Source organism: Pseudophryne corroboree, chromosome 2 (genome assembly GCF_028390025.1).
Source record: "Pseudophryne corroboree isolate aPseCor3 chromosome 2, aPseCor3.hap2, whole genome shotgun sequence".
NCBI lineage: Eukaryota > Metazoa > Chordata > Amphibia > Anura > Myobatrachidae > Pseudophryne > Pseudophryne corroboree.
In genome coordinates, this window is record NC_086445.1 from 633658260 (window position 1) to 633679385 (window position 21126).

At 46.9% G+C, this 21126-nt stretch overlaps 1 protein-coding gene across 6 annotated transcripts in view; it reads right to left on the reverse strand.

Moving 5' to 3' along the window:
* Positions 1–3096: 3096 nt before the first annotated feature.
* The window catches only part of ANKS1A (ankyrin repeat and sterile alpha motif domain containing 1A), a 599988-nt gene continuing 581958 nt past the window's right edge, over positions 3097–21126 (reverse strand). For all 6 annotated transcript variants that reach the window (XM_063954919.1, XM_063954917.1, XM_063954921.1 and 3 more), the window contains one exon: positions 3097–3643. The gene's annotated coding sequence lies outside the window, so the exon portion shown is untranslated. The remainder of the gene's footprint in view (positions 3644–21126) is intronic.

The window sequence follows — 21126 nt, forward strand, 5'->3', positions numbered from 1 at the left end:
GTCGGTTTATACCTTCCACCTATCCATCCACTCTGGTGTCGGCCCCACAGGGGGCGACATCACATTTATCGGCATCTGCTCTGCCATCACATAAGCCTCCTCATCAAACGTGTCGACACAGCCGTACCGACACACCGCACACACACACACACACACAGGGAATGCTCTGACTGAGGACAGGACCCCACACAGCCCTTTGGGGAGACAGAGAGAGAGTATGCCAGCACACACCAGAGCGCTATATAATTTTGGGATTAACACTATATTGAGTGAATTTTTCCCAATAGCTGCTTGTATATACAATATTGCGCCTAAATTTTGTGCCCCCCTCTCTCTTTTTAACCCTTTGAGCCTGAAAACTACAGGGGAGAGCCTGGGGAGCTGTCTTCCAGCTGCACTGTGAAGAGAAAATGGCGCCAGTGTGCTGAGGGAGAAGCCCCGCCCCTTTTTCAACTGACTTTCTCCTGCTTTTTCTGGAATACTGGCAGGGGTAATTTTACATCTATATAGCCTCTAGGACTATATATGATGTAGATTTGCCAGCCAAGGTGTCATATATTGCCCTCAGGGCGCCCCCCCCCAGCGCCCTGCACCCTCAGTGACCGGAGTGTGAAGTGTGCATGAGGAGCAATGGCGCACAGCTGCAGTGCTGTGCGCTACCTTGGTGAAGACTGATGTCTTCTGCCGCCGATTTTCCGGACCTCTTCTTGCTTCTGGCTCTGTAAGGGGGACGGCGGCGCGGCTCCGGGAACGAACACCAAGGCCAGTTCCATGCGGTCGATCCCTCTGGAGCTAATGGTGTCCAGTAGCCTAAGAAGCCCAAGCTAGCTGCAAGCAGGTAGGTTCGCTTCTCTCCCCTTAGTCCCTCGATGCAGTGAGCCTGTTGCCAGCAGCAGGTCTCACTGTAAAATAAAAAACCTAAAATAAACTTTCTTTCTAGGAGCTCAGGAGAGCCCCTAGTGTGCATCCAGCTCGGCCGGGCACAGAAATCTAACTGAGGTCTGGAGGAGGGTCATAGTGGGAGGAGCCAGTGCACACCAGATAGTACCTAATCTTTCTTTTAGAGAGTGCCCAGTCTCCTGAGGAGCCCGTCTATTCCCCATGGTCCTTACGGAGTTCCCAGCATCCACTAGGACGTCAGAGAAATGAAACATTAAAATGTGCAGATTGAGACAGGTTACCCACCAGTGTGCAGCTGTGCACCTACAGTAGACTGCCCTTCCAAATGTGCCCTTTTTAACACCCTCTCTATTTTATAATGTTGCTCTTGCACTACTCTGTGATACAAAGCACCCGCGCACTTAACGATCCTCCTAACAGCTGCTGCAAATTGCAAAATTCTGCTCTTCTGCAATTGCGCGTTCCACAAACCAATGCACAGTCTTAGCACACAGGCGTGTTGTCACCAAAACGGATTTTGTAATGCACCTCAGCCAGTTTGCAATTCATAAAAAACCTCCATACTTTGAAAATATGAAACAATTTAAAAGCACTAAAAAAATAATGTTTCAATAACTTCAAAAGTTAAATATAAGAGTTTTGTGGTACAATAAAATGTAAACAGGATATATTGTCTCTAATTACTCCTTTTAAATAAACATTTACCAGTGCATGCTGAAACAGTACCATTAAAGTCAGTGATAAGAAGTGTCTTCCACAAAGTAATTAAATGGTTTTGATTAATCTGACATAGATTTTGTCCATGTTTAATGCTGAACTGCAAAACAATCAAATATAATCACTTAAGGAAATTTATAACCAGACATTAACTTCCTTTGGTAAGTGAAGAGATACTGATAACTTTACAGTGAAAGTTGATCATCACTGAAGAAAGCAACTTCGCATTATGCACTCTAGAATGTTCATTACCAATGTACACACACTTCCTTGTACCTTTGTAAAGTTGTACAGATTTTATACAGTTCATTGTTTTCATTAGTGTAAATATTTTTATACAGCGCAGCATAAAATCAATGCAAGAATCATCTCCGCTGAATTTTACAGCAGTGCTTCCCATCTATAGAGATATCCAGCATGATTAAACAGTTCAATGCATTCATTATTCACCTGCGGAGATATTCTGCATCATTAGACATAATCAAACTTGTCTAAAAGACAACAGGGTGTTACAAGAGTCTCCCATTAAATCTCCCACCTATTTCTTCAGGTGTGCCACATATTAATTTAAGAACTAGAAGGCTAGAATCCACATCATTAGGGAACTTGGGTTGAATGTACCAGTCATCAAACATATTTCAATTTATCAGATTCAACTCAAAAATATCAATCATTCACTAGAAGATAAATACAGGATTATATATAGCAGCATTAAACTAGTACTGACTAAAAATGTTAGTGTGATGGTACAGATGGCACAGCGGTGGTGCCACATATACTACAGTTCCTTTGGGCAGGCAGAAACCACAATGATCTTCCAGAGATGAGCTCTGCTTAGGAGCAATCAAGTCACCAGGTTGGAAGAGCTGAGATTTTTTTTTCCATGTGCAGCTGAACTGGAGAATGTCATCCTTGCCCAAGGATAACTGGGCATATATAAAGCAATAGTGACAGATAAATGTACCGTATTTTAAATTTCCCAAGACTCCACTGCTCAGTCCATAAAAAGATAAAATAAAAAACAAAAAACACCCCCCCCAAAAACCAAACAAAAAATACAAACAAACCAATAATAGGATGACTGCATAAAGTTAAGTTGCCATGGCCTTATGCATGGCGTGACGCACAGTGTTTAGCATTTTTATCATACATATCGGTGTCACAGTTTGTTACAAAAATGAATACACACATGTTCCTCAGGAGACTTGATCAAGAATCTAAATAGTTTTCTTACATATAAAAGATTAAGTGACAAGCACTATGTAGATGTTGAGTGCTCATAGCATGTCTTCTTCTTATAAATGCTTCCTTAATTCAAGGACTCCAGGTGGAGAATTACATACACTTTCTAAAGAATTTAGAGTATATCTAATCTATTGCAACTATCAGCTATCAAGTGGCTGACATTGCAAATCTGCTTTCATTTTAGCATATAATCCTGCATGTAATATTACTACTACTAATATTCATTAGGAACAGTTGAATAGTAAAAGATTGGTTGTATGGTTTATTAGACTATTCTTACTTGATGAGATTCAATCAGCAAATAAAATATGCGTCACAATGCCTTCTATGGGCAAGTCCTGTACTGGTACCTTTACTCTAAAAGTGCTACATTGCGATGGGAGAGTTGGTTGTGCAGTTATCTTCTTGTAAAAGAAAAATGATGGGACAGAGCAGTCTTGTTACTTATGGAATAGTAACGCTACATGTTGGAGAGTCTCAGTGGAGGAGGAGTAACTTCACATTACCCTTTTCCTTGCATACCCCCTAGCAACGTTTTCTTAAAAAAAAAAAAAAATATTGTAAAAGGGAGGGAAAACGATTGTAATCCCATTAAGAAGCCATTAGCAAGTCTCGAGTTGTAAGAAAAGGTAAGAGCTACTCCATTTCCTTGGTCAGTGTTTATATGTCATTATATGGTGTTTATATGTCATCCTTAGGGTCTGCGATTGTCCTCATTTCCTAGAAGAGATATCAGAGGAATTACAGCAGACGTCCGCTGACTGCAGTATGCTGCCCAGTACTGGAAAAGTGGTAAGAAGAATAAAAAAAAGAAAAAGAAACAAACAAAAAAAAGATTATTGCAACTGTAAAAATGTAAATAATTATTTTAATCAGTACATAAATGAAAACCATAAAACAGGTTTTGTGAAGAGTTTATACCATAAATGCAGTGGTTCTCAAACTCTTGAATCACGGCACCCTAGAGTCTAAGAATTTTTTTCATGGGACCCCTAGGCTAAACGTTTCTTAGTGAGAAATTTAGGAAGAAATAGTAAGTTAATTAAATTGTGTTTATATGTCATCCTTAGGTTTAATTACGTAGTGAGGTATACGATTTGCTTCCGTCTGTCCACATATTTTATGATTGACAGATACCAGCACTGGTTTGCCTATTACATTGACCATAAATAATTTAAACTGGTCCTGGACCACCAACCCAGGGCACCCCTGCAAGCAGTGCCGGCGGAACCCGCTCAGCAAAGGGATGCAAAGTAGGGAGGCGCCAGGTTGGAGAGGCGCTCTCCCTGCTCTGCATCCCTATGCTGTGCGCTGTTCTGTCGGCTGCCGCTGCACCTGTCACACTGTGGCAGACAGCGGAGCCTGCAGCATGAGGCGCGGCTCTTCTAATCCACCCGTGCTACTGATCACTGTGTCAGTGCAGTGGCGCTAGCGGAAGGAGAGGGGGAGCTGGAAGGGCCGGACGTAACAAGCTAGTGATGGCTCCGGGAGCAGAGAGCTTCTGTTACTGCACTAGATGCCCCCATCTCCATAGAGCCATCTCACCTGCCTGAAGGAATAATAGACAGACAGCCCGAGACCCTATGAGTGTGTAAACTGTAGAGGAACTTCAACTGGGTGAATTTGATTTTCTGTGTGATTAGCTATCCTACTCTATGTACAGTTTCTATCTATCTAAATCTGTCTGTCTATATATGGATGCCTATATCAAGCAATCACTATATCTGTTGGGAGATATATATATATATATTCCATAGACCGGGCGGCAGTCAGACTGGACATTGGTGAATGCAAAAACCCCTGCAGTGTGTGTTTAATCAAATGGTGATGTTTCGGGGACTTGTCCCCTTATTTAGATAAAAATACATTGCAAAGTGTGACAATAAATACAAGAGATAATGAGCAATAACTTACCCCCTTCCTGTTCCTCCCCCAGTGTGGTCCGTGATCCCACCAGCTTGTATTTATTGTCACACTTTGCACTGTATTTTTGTCTGAAGAAGGCAAGTCCCCAAAACGTCACCATTTGATTAAACAAATACTGCAGGGTTTTTTGCATTCAACAATGTCCAGTCTCTGAGTGCCGCCCGATCATGGACTGCATGTGTGTTGGAGCCATCGTCCACTAGGAGGGCACCAGAGCCAGTAATTGACTGATCGGAGTGCTGAGGCTTAAATATATATATTTGTATGTCCAGCACTCCAAACTGTGTATAAAAGTAGTTGCCCGATGCCCTCCAATGTAAATATTGAGTAGGTTGCAATGGCGGCGGTACCCACGGTCATACAAGAAACGTGCTATAAACTGCTTCTATGTTTCGGCTTTATAAAAAAAACCATCGTCAGGAATCGGACTTTTTTTTTTATAAAACTGAAATGTAGAAGCAATTTATAGCACGTTTCTTGTATGACTGAGTGCAGCTGCCACTGCAACCTACTACATTGGTACTATTGTGTGGTCACGCTCCACCTGTTTTTTGCGACTTCGGCGCGCACTGTCCCTTTGTTATGTATGGGAGGGAGAGCGCAAACTTATAGTTTGCAGGGGGGCGCCGAACACCCTTGCACCGCCCCTGCCTGCAAGTGTCCTGAAGCACCCCAGGGTGCCACGGCATACAGTTTGAGAACCACTGCCATAATGAATCATTACCACATTTACAGGTCTCCAATAAAGGCTAGAAAAATGACAGCCCATGAGAATTTTGTCTTTTTACATTTTGTATAATAAATTCTGCATATCAAACCTGTTAGAAATGGATGTGTTTACCCTTTAAAATAAGATTTTGGTTACCTACCGGTAAATCCTTTTCTCGTAGTCTGTAGAGGATGCTGGAGTCCACATTAGTACCATGGGGTATAGACGGGTCCACTAGGAGCCACTGGCACTTTAAGAGTTTGAGTGTGTGGGCTGGCTCCTCCCTCTATGCCCCTCCTACCAGACTCAGTCTAAAAACTGAGACGGACATCTTCGAGACAAGGATTTAACACAGATAGTGGCGAGATTCATACAAGGAACATCAAGCTAGCTTAGCTTGAAAACTCAGCAACTGCTGAAACATTACTTACCAAGTAACAATGCAGTACATAACTAAACAAAGTCGTACTGAACCAGATAACGGTTGCAGGAAAACAAAAGCGCTGGGCGGGTGCCCAGCATCCTCTACAGACTACGAGAAAAGGATTTACTGGTAGGTAACCAAAATCCTATTTTCTTTTCCGTCCTAGAGGATGCTGGGGTCCACATTAGTACCATGGGGATGTACCAAAGCTCCCAGAACGGAAGGGAGTGTGCAGAGGCTCCTGAAGAACTGATGACTGAACTTCAGATCATCAGAGGCTAGAGTATCAAACTTGTAAAACTTTGCAAACGTGTTCGACCCAGACCAAGTTGCAGCTCGGCAAAGTTGCAATGCCGAGACACCCCGGGCAGCCGCCCAGGAAGACCCCACCTTACGAGTAGAGTGGGCCTTAACAGATTTTGGACACGGCAGTCCTGCCGTAGAATTAGCGTGCTGGATAGTGAACCGAATCCAGCGAGAAATAGTCTGCTTAGAAGCAGGACACCTAATCTTCTTGGGATCATATAGGACAAACAGAGTCCGACTTTCTGTGACGAGAAGTTCTCTTCACATACATCTTCAGAGCCCTTACAACATCCAAGGACTTTGATGTAATTGAGGAGTCAGTAGCTACTGGCACCACAATAGGTTGGTTGATATGAAATGCCGACACAACCTTCGGAAGAAACTGCTGACGTGTCCGGAGCTTAGCTCTATCTTCGTAGAAGACCAAGTAAAGACTTTTACAGGACAAAGCCCCTAATTCCGACACACGTCTAGCAGAAGCTAAGGCCAACAACGTGACTGCCTTCCAAGTAAAAAATTTGACCTCAACCTCCTGTAGAGGTTTAAACCAATCCGACTGGAGAAACTGTAACACTACGTTAAGGTCCCAAGGCGCCGTAGGAGGTACAAAGGGAGGTTGGATGTGCAGAACTCCCTTAAGATGGAGAGGGACGAAATCTGGACATTCACAGATCCCAACCTCAGGCCCATATCCACACCTGCTTGCAGGAAGAGGAGAAAACGTCCGAGTTGAAACTCCACCATAGGAAACTTCTTGGATTCACACCAAGAAACATATTTCTTCCAAATACGATGGTAATGTCTAGACGTTACCCCTTTCCTAGCCTGTATCAGGGTAGGAATGACCTTCTTCGGAATGCCCTTCTGAGCTAGTATCAGGCGTTCAACCTCCATGCCGTCAAACGTAGCCGCAGTAAGTCTTGATAGGCGAACGATCCCTGCAGCAGAAGATCCTCCCGAAGAGGAAGAGGCCTCGGCTCTTCCTGCAAGAGATTCACAAGGTGCGCGTATCAAGCCCGCCATGGCCAGTCCGGAGCAATGGGGATCGCCTGAACCCTTGAGCTCCTTACGAGCTTTAGAACTCTTTGAATGAGTGGAAGAGGTGGAAACACATACACCAACCGGAACACCCACGGAGACACCAGGGCGTCCACTGCCACTGCTTGTGGGTCCCTCGACCTGGAACAATAGCGTTGAAGCTTCTTGTTGAGACGAGAGGCCATCATGTCTATTTGGGGTAACCCCCAAAGGTCTGTAATTTCCTTGAACACCTCCGGATGGAGACCCCATTCTCCTGGATGGAGATAGTGTCTGCTGAGGAAGTCTGCTTCTCAGTTGTCCACTCCCGGAATGAAGATTGCTGAGAGCGCCAACGCGTGTATTTCTGCCCAGTGGATGATTCTTGTCACCTCTGACATTGCAGCTCTGCTCTTCGTGCACGCCCTGTCGGTTTATGTAGGCCACTGTTGTTACATTGTCCGACTGCACTTGAATGGCCCGATTTCTTAGAAGATGGTCCGCCTGAAGAAGACCGTTGTAGACGGCTCTTAGTTCCAGGATGTTGATTGGCATGCCGGCTTCCATACTAGACCACCTTCCTTGGAATGTTTCCCACTGAGTGACTGCGCCCCAGCCCTGAAGGCTCGCATCCGTGGTTAGAAGGACCCAGTTCTAAATCCCGAACCTGCGGCCTTCCAGAAGGTGAGGCAATTGGAGCCACCAGAGGAGTGAAATCCTGGCCTTTGGCGACAGACGAATCCTCTGGTGCATGTGGAGATAAGATCCTGACCACTTGTCCAGGAGATCCAGTTGGAAGGCCTGAGCATGGAACCTCCCGTTTTGGAGAGCATCGTAAGAGGCCACCATCTTTCCCAAAAGGCGAATGCAGTGATGAACCAACACCCGGGCTGGCTTCAGGACATCCCGGACCATTGTTTGTATCACCAACGCCTTTTCCTGCGGAAGAAACACCCTCTGCACTTCTGTATCGAGGATCATCCCCAGAAAAGACAACCTCTGGGTCGGTTCCAAATGTGACTTTGGGAGATTCAGAATCCAACCGTGGACTCTGAGTAGGTGCGTTGTGAGAACAATGGATGAAGCCTTTATCAGCAGATCGTCCAGATATGGAATGATGTTCACCCCTTATTTGCGGAAGAGAACCATAATCTCTGCCATTACCTTGGTGAACACCCTCGGTGCTGTTGAGAGGCCGAATGGCAGAGCCTGGAACTGAAAATGACAGTCCAATAATGCAAAACGGAGATAAACCTGATGCGGCAGCCAAATCGGAATGTGGAGGTACGCATCCTTGATATCCAGGGATACCAGGAATTCCCCCTCTTCCATACCTGATATCACCGCCCTGAGAGACTCCACCTTGAACTTGAACTCCTTTAGAAAGGGGTTCAGTGATTTTAGGTTTAGAATGGGCCTGACCGAACCATCCGGTTTCGGTACCACGAAAAGGTTTGAATAGTAACCTGTGGTTTGTAAAGGAGGAGGAACTGGTACAATGACCTGTGCCTCCACCAACTTCTAGTCAGCTTCCTGAAGTACAGTTCTGTCTGCCAGTAGAACTGGAAAGCCTGATTTGAAAAATCGGTGAGGAGGGAGATTTTGAAATTCCAGCCTGTATCCCTGGGACACAATATCTATCACCCAGGGATCCAGGCCGGACGATACCCAGTTGTGACTGAACTGTCTGAGTCTCACCCCCACCGGCTCCACCTCCAGGCCATGTGGTCCACCGTCATGCGGAGGGACTTTGGCGTACCTGAAGCAGGCTTTTGTTCCTGGGAACCTGCAGCAGCAGGTTTCTTGGATTTAACTCAACCTCCCCAAAGAAGGAATTAGACGGTTTGGTCTTTCTAGGCTTGTTAGGCCGAAAGGACTGAGATGCAGATGAAGAGAAGTATTTCTTCGGAGCGCGAGCATCTAAGAGAAAAAACGGAGACTTACCCGCTGTAGCCGTGGATATCCACGCATCCAAAGCTTCCCCAAAGAGAGCCTGACCTGTGTAGAATAGGTACTCCACACTTTTCCTGGATTCCGCGTCGGACGACCACTGGCGCAGCCACAGTCCCCGACGAGCTGAAACAGATATGGAAGAGATCCCCGCAGCCATGGAACCCAGATCTTTCATGGATTCTACCATAAAACCTGCTGAATCGTGAATGTTACGCAAAAACAATTCAACATCACCCTTATACATCGTATCCAAATCCTCTAGTAAGGTAGCCGACCACTTTACTATAGCCCTTGCAATCCATGCACTAGCAATAGTGGGACATAATATGGCCCCAGCCGGCTCCTTTAAGGCGGTAGATCCTGGAACAGGTAAAACCACCTTATTTGAGAGTCTGGACACAGATGCGTCAACAATAGGCGGGTTTTCCCATTTTTTCTATCCTCCTCAGGGAAAGGAAACGCCACCTGAACCCTTTTAGGTATCTGGAATTTTTTCTCCCGGTTTTCCCATGCATTCTCAAATATAGCATTCAATTCCTTTGACGCAGGGAAGGTTAGCGAGGCTTTCTTATTTTCAGTGAAAAAAGCCTCCTCAACCTGCTCAGGTGTGTTATCATTTACATTTAACACATCCCTGATAGCCTCTATCATTAATTGCACCCCTTTGCAAGAGAGGCAGACCCCCGTAATACATCCCCATTACCATCTGTGGTATCAGACTCTGTTTCCCTTGTCATATTGCGTGATGTTACCAAGCGCACGTTTTTGGGGGTATATAGCGGGGCGTCCTGTGGTACCAGAATCGGGCCATACTGCCGTGGAGTTCTGTAATACCTGGGTTGCCGACTCATTACTCGCAACCCTGTCAGAAATCTGAGTAATCCAAGATTTGATAGAGGAAAACCATTCAGGTTCCCTTGCTGGAATCTGTGCTAAACCAGTGCTATCCTGATTACATGGAATGGGATCATCCTGTGAGGACATATCCTCCGCAGCATATGACACAGTGTCCCTGGACATAGCTAAAGGAGACCACCAAACACTCCACACACACACAGGTGTGGGTAGACAGAGTTTCCCCCCCCCCCAAGAATGGCAAGAGAGACACAGAGATTGGAGCCAACCAACACACAGCGCTTTTACCAAAGGGAGACCCCTTGTCAGCGCTGACTGTGTCCGCTCTGAGGAGAAGCTCCGCCCACAAAATGGCGCTGTCTTCCCGCTCTTCTTCTGCTTATACTGGCCTGAGAATTTAGTGCTGGCTGAGATCCTGGGACCCCGACAGGCTTCTAGACCAGTGTAGGGTGTAGCGCTGGCTCAGGGCACCCCTCACAGCGCCGCACCATGTACCGCTGAGCCATCCCCGGAGTGCAGTTAATACTGTGCTCCTACCCTGTTGCCGCAATCTTCACACCGACCCCCCGCTTGCTAGGGGGGTCGGTGTCTCACTCGCCACCGATTCTTCAGTTCTGCAAGGGGGTGGTGGCATGCTGCTGGGGCGAGCGGTCCCCTGTGGCGGAGAATGATCAGACCCCTCTGGAGCTCAGTGTCCAGTCAGCGGAGACAGTGGCTCAGACCACGCAGGGCGGACACTGCTCCCCCCCTTAATCCCTCGCTGCAGTGAGGCTGTTGCCAGCAGCCTCCCTGTAAAACAAAAAACTCTAAAACAACATTATACTAGGAAAACTCTGGAGAGCTCCCCTAGCTGTGACCGGCTCCTCCGGTCACATTTTCTAAACTGAGTCTGGTAGGAGGGGCATAGAAGGAGGAGCCAGCCCACACTCTCAAAATATTAAAGTGCCAATGGCTCCTAGTGGACCCGTCTATACCCCATGGTACTAATGTGGACCCCAGCATCCTCTAGGACGTAAGAGAAACAGGAATTGGCAGCGACCAAGGAGCTAGATGCTACAGTATAATAAATAAAGTGAATCAGTTATCCTTGTAACAAACTTGATAATACTTTACATACTGAACTAATGTCAGCTGGTGAAAATCTATTTACCACGGTTACCCTGATCCCCTCCCGTCTTATGGAGTGTGGCACCATTTTCAATTTGTGACAGCAGAGTAGCTAGCATCCATAATAAATATTTTAAATGACACATCCACAGTCCTTTGCTCTATTGCACCACTGCGGAGGGCAGATCATCCACAGTTACAGGATAAATAATGCATGTACTGTAGATAAACTAAACATTACACTGCCTGTAAACAGAGTTCTGTAGCTGGACATCTGTTGGACTGCTACAAAAAAATTAGCTGAAAGTGGTTTCTTTCAGGGTCTGTAATGACTTGAATTATACAAAGAAGAGATTACAACAAGTGATACACTATCATCAACTATTTGTCTTTAGTGCAGGCCAGTAAAATGGTGCAGGATGAGGCTACAGTATTTCCCTTAGAGACAGCAATTTTGTTTTTGTTGGCCATCAGGGATCACTGCAGACCTGGTAACCAATTAAAGTAGACAAGGCCAGGAACGATATTTCCATTTTTAATGAAAAGGTCAGATGGGAATTGTGGTTTAAGAGAAAAGGTTAATTAATAAACTAGCATATGCTAAGAGAAAGTTCCACTTGATGGGAGTGGGAGTGAATGTCATTAAGCCCCGACTTCACCTAGCCACTACACTATAGACAATTCTCTAAAAGACAGCTACCTCCCCTATTCTCAAATCTGATACCTACGGTTTCAACTGGATTTGTATGAAAGCAGGCAGCCCTTGAGGTCACTCTACAGTGATCATATGTGAAAATAATAAGATTTTAAACCTACCGGTAAATCTTTTTATCCTAGTCCGTAGAGGATGCTGGGGACTCCGTAAGGACCATGGGGAATAGACAGGCTCCGCAGGAGACATGGGTACTATAAAGAACTTTAGATGGGTGTGCACTGGCTCCTCCCTCTATGCCCCTCCTCCAGACCTCAGTTAGAGAAAATGTGCCCAGAGGAGACGGACAGTACGAGGAAAGGATTTTTGTTAATCTAAGGGCAAGATTCATACCAGCCCACACCATCCACACCGTATAACCTGGAATATACACAACCAGTTAACAGTATGAAACAAAACAGTATCAGCCAACGACTTATCTTAACTGCAACATAACCCTTATGTAAGCAACAACTATATACAAGTCATGCAGAAAAATGTCCGCACTGGGACAGGCGCCCAGCATCCTCTACGGACTAGGAGAAAAAGATTTACCGGTAGGTTTAAAATCTTGTTTTCTCATATGTCCTAGAGGATGCTGGGCACTCCGTAAGGACCATGGGGATTATACCAAAGCTCCAAAACGGGCGGGAGAGCGCGGATGACTCTGCAGCACCGATTGAGCAAACATGAGGTCCTCATCAGCCAGGGTATCAAACTTGTAGAATTTTGCAAAGGTGTTTGAACCCGACCAAGTAGCTGCTCGGCAAAGCTGTAAAGCAGAGACGCCTCGGGCAGCCGCCCAAGAAGAGCCCACCTTCCTAGTGGAATGGGCTTTTACCGAATTTGGTAACGCCAATCCAGCCGTAGAATGAGCCTGCTGAATCGTGTTACAGATCCAGCGAGCAATAGTCTGCATAGACGCAGGAGCGCCAACCTTGTTGGCTGCATACAGGACAAACAGTGCCTCTGTTTTCCTAATTCGAGCCATCCTGGCTACGTAAATTTTTAAGACCCTGACTACATCAAGGGACTTGGAATCCTCCAAGTCTCCCGTAGCCAAAGGCACCACAATAGGCTGGTTCATATGAAACGATGACACCACCTTAGGCAAAAATTGAGGACGAGTCCTCAACTCAGCTCTATCCAAATGGAAGATGAGATAGGGGCTCTTATGAGACAAAGCCGCTAATTCGGACACCCGCCTTGCAGATGCCAAGGCCAACAAGATGACCACCTTCCAAGTGAGAAATTTTAATTCAACTGTTTGATGAGGCTCAAACCAGTGAGATTTTAGGAACTTTAACACCACGTTAAGGTCCCAAGGTGCCACTGGGGGCACAAAAGGAGGCTGGATGTGCAGCACTCCCTTAACAAAAGTCTGGACTTCTGGGAGAGAAGCCAATTGCTTCTGGAAGAATATAGATAGGGCCAAAATCTGTACCTTAATGGAGCCTAACTTTAGGCCCATATCCACTCCTGTCTGTAGAAAGTGGAGAAAACGGCCCAAGTGGAAATCTTCCGTAGGAGCATTCTTGGCTTCACACCAAGATACATACTTCCTCCAGATACGGTGATAATGTTTCGCCGTCACCTCCTTCCTAGCCTTTATCAGAGTAGGGATGACTTCCTCCGGAATACCTTTCCCAGCTAGGATTCGGTGTTCAACCGCCATGCCGTCAAACGTAACCACGGTAAGTCTTGGAACATGCAGGGCCCCTGCTGCAACAGCTCCTCCCTGAGAGGAAGAGGCCAAGGATCTTCTGTGAGCATCTCTTGAAGATCTGAATACCAGGCCCTTCGAGGCCAATCTGGAACAATGAGTATTGTCTGCACTCTTTTTCGTATTATGATTCTCAATATTTTTGAGATGAGAGGAAGAGGAGGGAGCACATAGACCGACTGAAACACCCATGGTGTCACCAGGGCGTCCACCGCTACTGCCTGAGGGTCCCTTGACCTGGCACAAAACCTCTGAAGTTTCTTGTTGAGGCGTGACGCCATCATGTCTATTTGAGGAAGTCCCCAAAGACTTGTTATTTCTGCAAAAACTTCTTGATGAAGTCCCCACTCTCCTGGATGGAGATCGTGTCTGCTGAGGAAGTCTGCTACCCAGTTGTCTACTCCCGGAATGAAGACTGCTGAGAGAGCGCTTACGTGATTTTCCGCCCAGCGCAGAATCCTGGTGGCTTCCGCCATTGGCTCTCTGCTCCTTGTCCCACCTTGGCGGTTTACATGAGCCACGGCTGTGACGTTGTCTGATTGAATCAGAACCGGTAGATCGCGAAGAAGATTCTCCGCTTGTCGTAGGCCGTTGTATATGGCCCTTAATTCCAGTATGTTGATGTGAAGGCAAGCCTCTTGGCTTGACCACAGTCCCTGAAAATTCCTTCCTTGTGTGACTGCTCCCCATCCTCGGAGGCTCGCGTCCGTGGTCACCAGAACCCAGTCTTGAATGCCGAACCTGCGACCCTCTAGAAGGTGAGCACTCTGCCGCCACCACAGGAGAGACACCCTGGCCCTGGGGGACAGGGTTATTTTCTGATGTATTTGAAGATGGGACCCGGACCACTTGCCCAAAAGGTCCCACTGAAAAGTCCTCGCATGAAACCTGCCGAAGGGGATGGCCTCGTAGGTCGCCACCATTTTCCCCAGTACTCAAGTGCATTGATGGTCTGACACTCTTTTTTGGTTTTAACAGTTCTCTGACCATATTCTTGTCACGATCCGGGTATCTGGACGCCATTACCTGCCGTTTAGGTGTCTTCTGAGACTGGCCCAGCGTTCCAAATCCGGATCTCATCTGTGTCAACACTCTGCACATCCCTCCTGTCATTCTGAGACACTACCACAGCGGCGCCATGTTTGAATCCAACATGGCGTCTCAGGTCCTCCGCGGCATCCGCCGCCGTTACTGTGTTATTGCTGCAGGGTCTCAGAATCATGTATCATGCCTGCCGCGGCCTCTGCTGCCCTCCAAGTGTCTCAGCATATAACTGTCATCTGGCGTCTCCTGTCCTCCGCGGCCGGCGCCGCCATTATCATTATGTTTGCACATTTCATTTCAAACCAGTTTTCCCTCCAGGTTCCAGCATGGGCGCAGCCATGTTGGATTTGATCACATGCTCCAATTCCTCCAATCCACCGTCGCTGGAATCTGCATAATTGCCCAGCCAATGCCTGCATAGCAGCAGGTATAAGTATCCTGTGTCTGGGCCAGATAGATGTCAGTGCTTTGAATGTCATACCTTGTTCCAGTCTCTCTCTCCTGTGGTTTGTTTCTCCAGGTTCCAGCTCCTGTCTCCAGCATCCACGAAGAGACCCGCACCTGCTTTCCATCCTGCGGTGCAGCCTGACTTTGCAATCCTCTGTGACTGATCCAGCTTTCAGTTATTACTTCGTTTGCTTCCAAGCTTTCAGCTATTAACCCATCTGTTTCCAGCAACCTGCTTCCAACAGAATTCAGCCTCCTTAAAGAGCTGGTGTTCTCCCAGCGGATTTCTTCTTACCAGCAGTATCCACTACCACCGGTAACCACTCTTCATTTCATCTGTTTCCACGCACCCTAGCATCTTTCAGTTTTAACTCCGTGTCTCCACCATCTGGCTGGTTCCGTCCAGTGACTCCTACAGTGCATTCCAGTTACCAGCATCATCTCATACACCTACTGGCGTGTTCCTCAGTTGTCTCCACTACTACAGCTTGGCCTGGTAAGGTTATTCTACCCAAGGACTATAACATCCGTTCTGCAACCTACCAGTGCCCTGTTATACCTTTTATGGTTTAGTGATCCAGGAACTGTATTATCTGCCACTGCTAATACTGACTGTGAACGCTGTTGTGATTATACAGAGTCTGTTTAATAAACTTTCATTTGACTTTTAACCTGCTTGTCATGGTCACACCTTCGGGTTTCCTTCCACACTTACATGTCCAGGGGTCTGATTAAACCATCTAAGTTTTAACTTCATTCCAGCCCCTACAACTGAGGCTTCCTCCTGTCAGCCTAAACCCTCAGTTGTGACAGTAAGCACTGACTATATGAATCCAGCCGGAGACCAGGATCAAGCGGCTAGACCTATGCAAGAACTGGCAGCCAGACTCGAACATCAGGAGGCTGCACAAGGTCACATCATCCGCTGTCTCCAGGATCTCTCTACTCGGCTGGATGGGATTCAGACGACCCTCCGTGGACCTGGCACGTCTGGTGCGTCCACCACAGTGACTCCAGCTGTAACCCCACCCACCTTGCCTATTTCCATACCACGTCTTCATCTTCCAACGCCAGCAAAATTTGACGGATCTCCAAGGTTCTGCAGGGGATTTCTTAACCAATGCGAAATCCATTTTGAGCTTCAATCTGGCAACTTCCCCAGTGACCGTACCAAAGTTGCTTATATTATTTCTCTCCTCAGTGGCTCAGCCCTTGATTGGGCATCACCATTATGGGAGAAGTCTGATCCCCTGCTGTCCTCCTATACTGACTTTGTAGCATCATTCAGGCGCATCTTCGACGAGCCGGGCCGGGTTTCCTCTGCTTCATCTGAGATTCTCCGTCTACGCCAGGGAACACGTACTGTGGGACAGTATCTTATACAGTTCAAAATCCTGGCATCTGAACTGGCCTGGAACGACGAGGCCCTGTATGCTGCATTCTGGCATGGGTTGTCAGAACGCATTAAAGATGAGTTAGCTACCAGAGACTTGCCTTCTAAGTTGGATGAGCTAATTTCACTATGCACGAAGGTTGATCTACGGTTCAGAGAGAGAGCAACCGAGCGAGGAAGATCATCCGTTCCTAAATCTTCTGCTTCTCCTCCTCGTCAACCATCTCCAAGGATGAGCCTATGCAAATTGGTCGTTCCCGTCTATCTCCCGCTGAGCGCCGAAGATGCCTCTCCGAGTCTCTATGTCTCTACTGTGCAGCTCCGTCGCACACTATCAACGCCTGTCCCAAACATTCAGGAAACTCCAGATCCTAGCTCGCCAAGGAGAGGGCCGGCTAGGAGTAATGATCTCCTCTCCATCTCCTCATGATTGTAACCTCCCAGTGTCGCTCCAAATTGCTCAACGTTACAGGAACGTCATTGCCCTCCTTGATTCCGGAGCAGCTGGGAATTTCATAACCGAAGCTTATGTTAAACGGTGGTCCCTACCCACCGAGAGACTGTCCTCGTCCATCTCTTTGACTGCCGTGGATGGCAGCAAGATTTTTGACGCAGTCATTTCCTTAAGGACTCTTCCAGTTCGTCTGAGAGTGGGAGTTCTTCATTCTGAGTATATTTCTTTTTTTAGTGATTCCAAGAGCCGTCTCCATAACCCATCAATTGACTGGACGACTACGCAAATACTGGCATGGGGTCCCTCCTGTGCTGAGACTTGTTTAGCCAAAGTTCTTCCTGTTTGTTCTTCCTTCCCCAGGTCATCTGATGTTCCGCTTCCTCCATATCAAGACTTCACGGACGTGTTCAGTAAAGCCTCTGCTGATATCCTTCCTCCTCATAGAGAATGGGACTGCCCAATCGACCTCATTCCAGGGAAGGTTCCACCGCGAGGCCGAACTTATCCGTTGTCTCTGCCTGAGACACACTCCATGGAAGAGTACATCAAAGAGAACCTGGCGAAGGGTTTCATCCGACCATCTTCTTCTCCAGCCGGCGCAGGCTTCTTCTTCGTTAAGAAGAAAGACGGTGGTCTGCGTCCGTGCATCGACTACAGAGGTCTGAACGACATTACCGTCAAGAACCGATACCCTTTACCCCTGATTACCGAGCTCTTTGATAGAGTTAGTGGTGCAACCATTTTCACAAAGCTGGACTTGAGGGGTGCCTACAATCTCATCCGAATCCGTGAGGGTGACGAGTGGAAGACCGCCTTTAACACCCGTGACAGACATTATGAGTACCTCGTCATGCCCTTCGGATTGAGCAACGCTCCAGCAGTCTTCCAGCACTTCGTGAATGAGATCTTCAGGGACATCTTGTACCGCCATGTCGTGGTTTATCTAGATGACATCCTCATCTTTGCTAATAATCTCGAAGATCATCGTTTCTGGGTAAAAGAGGTTCTTTCCCGTCTCCGTGTCAATTACCTCTATTGTAAATTGGAGAAGTGTGTGTTTGAAGTTAAAACCATTCCGTTTCTAGGTTACATTGTGTCCGGTTCCGGACTAGAGATGGATCCTGAGAAACTCCAAGCAATCCAGAATTGGCCTATACCCTTAACCCTCAAAGGGGTCCAGAGGTTCTTAGGGTTCGCCAATTATTATTTTTTTTTTTTTAAACACTGTTTATTGAAGTTTTTTCAGAAATACATTGGAGGAAGGGTGTGGGAAAGACAGAAGGGAAGAGGGAAAGGGGGGGAGGGGGGGGATCCAGCAATGCAAGCATTTGTTATTCATTTTGTTAGTATATTAGAAACCGAATGTCAACGGAGGGGGGCATTTGAAGTGTGCCAACCATGGGGACCAGACCTCAGTGAAGGTTTCCGCCCTGCTTTCTATTATGCTAGAGAGGAACTCCATGTGATATGTATCCCATACAGCCGCAATCACCGCCGCAATGGAGGGGATTGTAAGCGATTTCCAGTGGAAGGCAATCTTACATTTCAGTGCGGTCGCAATGTGCCAAATGAGTCTTTGTTTAGGTTTTGGAATACCGGGGAGGGGCCTTGGAAAGATGAAGAAAGTAGGGGAGAAGGGCACCGTTACTCCGGTGATTCGTAATATCAAATTCCGAATGGCTTTCCAGCGCGGTGTTATCCGGGGACAATCCCAGAATATATGGAGCAGGGTTCCCTCTGACCCACAATTCCTCCAACATCTGTCCGATGCTGAAGGGAATATTCTACTCAGACGGGATGGCACCAAGTACCATCGAACGTAAATTTTAAACAAATTTTCTCTATGTCTGATTGAGGTCGCTGAGGATACAAGATTTTGTTTAATTTGTTCCCAGGTGTCTGGTTCTAGGTGGTCCTGTAATTCAGATTCCCAGGCTATTTCATGAGGGGTCTTTGTGGGTAGATCATGAGTGAGCATGAGACGGTAGATAGATGACAGAAGGCCCCTTGAAGGAGATCGCAGCAAGCATAATGATTCAAGAGGTGAGCGTGTTAAGGAACTATGTGAATGTAAGTATGCAATGTGAAAACTACGGAGTTGTAGATATTGGAAAAAGCAGTGTGGAGGTAGATTATATTTACTCTGAATATCGGAGAAGGCTGGGAAAGAGCGAGATGGTGCTATGTCATTAATGAACAGTAGGTCGTGCATCTGCCAGTGTTGGAAAGTGTGAGTGAGCCGTCCCTCGGGGAACATCGGGTTGTTCCAAAGGGGTGCCAGAGCGGGGGGGGAGGACAATAAGGAGAAAGTCTTAGTGAGTCTGTCCCAAAGTGTGACCGTAAATAATATTGACGGGAAATTAGCGCTTTCTGGTGGTCTATCAGTTCGTGGGATCCAGAGGAGGGTGGAGATGGATCTCATACGGACGAGTTCGGATTCCAATTGAACCCATCTACGTGACGTTGTCTGAGAGTGCCATAAGACGGCCTGAGAAAGGTGGGCCGCGTAATAATATAATTTGATGTTAGGTACTCCAAGTCCACCCTCTCTGTTCCTGTTGTAGAGTGTCTTGAAGCGAACCCGGGGTCTTTTACCTGACCACAGGAAGTGTGAAAATTTCTTCTGTAAATCTGCGAACACCTTTGAGGGTATTCGTATCGGAAGTGCCTGGAATAAATATAGGAGACGAGGCAAAATGTTCATTTTCAGGGCGTTGGCTCGTCCGGACCAAGAAATATATTGACCTGACCATTTCTGCAGATCTCTAGTAACGTTATGAATGAGTTCAGGGTAGTTGGCTTTAAATAGTTGGGAGTGTTGTCTAGTGAGGTTAACGCCTAAGTATTTTAGGTGAGATTTCTTCCAATCAAACTTGAAATTACTGTGCAGAGATATCTTTAATTGGGCGTGGAGATGAAAGTCTAGCACCTCTGTTTTAGTGTCGTTAATTTTAAAGTTTGAAATGAATCCAAATTCTTGTATAACGTGTAGGAGGTTTGGGAGGGAGATGTGGGGGTTTGAGAGGGTAAGCAGGATATCGTCTGCATATAGGGAGATCTTAAACTGAGAGGATCCAATTGTAATCCCTGAGATATCCGGGCTGTCGCGGATCCTCGATGCCAGTGGTTCCATCATCAGCGCGAAGATTAAGGGTGACAGAGGGCAGCCCTGTCTTGTACCATTCGCAATCGTGAATGGAGGAGACAGTTGGCCATTTACTAGGACGCTGGCTGAAGGGGAGGAGTAAAGGGATTCAATGCCCGTGAGGAACCGGCCCATGAATCCAAAGCGTCGGAGTGTGCGATCCATATATGTCCATGATATGCGATCGAACGCCTTTTCGGCGTCTAAACCCATCGCTAAGGAGGGAATTGCGGAGGCGTCTGCAAAGTGTAGGGTATCAATAGCTCTTCTGATGTTATCAAACGCTTGCCTGCCTGGGATGAATCCGACCTGGTCCGGGTGGACCAAAGAGGCAATCATCACCGCAAGGCGATTAGCGAGTATTTTTGCGAATAACTTCAGGTCTGAGTTCAGTAATGATATCGGGCGGTAGCTACTACACTCCGTGGGATCGCGGCCGGGCTTGGGGATGACAACTATTTCTGCTCTAGTGGTGGCGTTGTCGAAAGGCGTACCAGCCAAGATAGCATTGAACAATAACGTCAGGGCCGGGGTCAGTGTTCCACTGAATTTTTTATAGTATAGGGCCGGTAGACCATCTGGGCCGGGAGCTGAGGAATTCCTCAGTGTTTTAATTGTGAGATCAACTTCTTCAGAGGAAATTTCCTGATTAAGTGAGTCTATCTGAGGCTGAGATAAGGTTGGGAGGGAGCAAGAGGAGAGGAAACTATCTATACGTTTTTGTAGACTGGTGGGGTCCTCCGGGGTGGGGAGATTGTATAGGGATTGATAATATTTCCTGAAGCAATGGGCAATTTGTTGGGGGTCTTATGTCACTTTGTGCTGTTGGTCTTTTAGGGAGAGGATCCTATTTCTCTGTTTGCGGGCCCGTAGGCGAGAGGCCAAGAGGGAGTCCGCCTTGTCACCCTTAGAATAAAATTTGTGTTGTAGCCATCGCATGGTCTTAGCCGCTTTGGCCGACAGAATTTGATATAACTGGCCTTTAAGAGCCAGGAGTTTGTTATAAATCGTGCGTTTGGGGGTACGCTGGTGTCGAACTGTGAGTTCTTTAATTTGGTTCTCGAGATCCG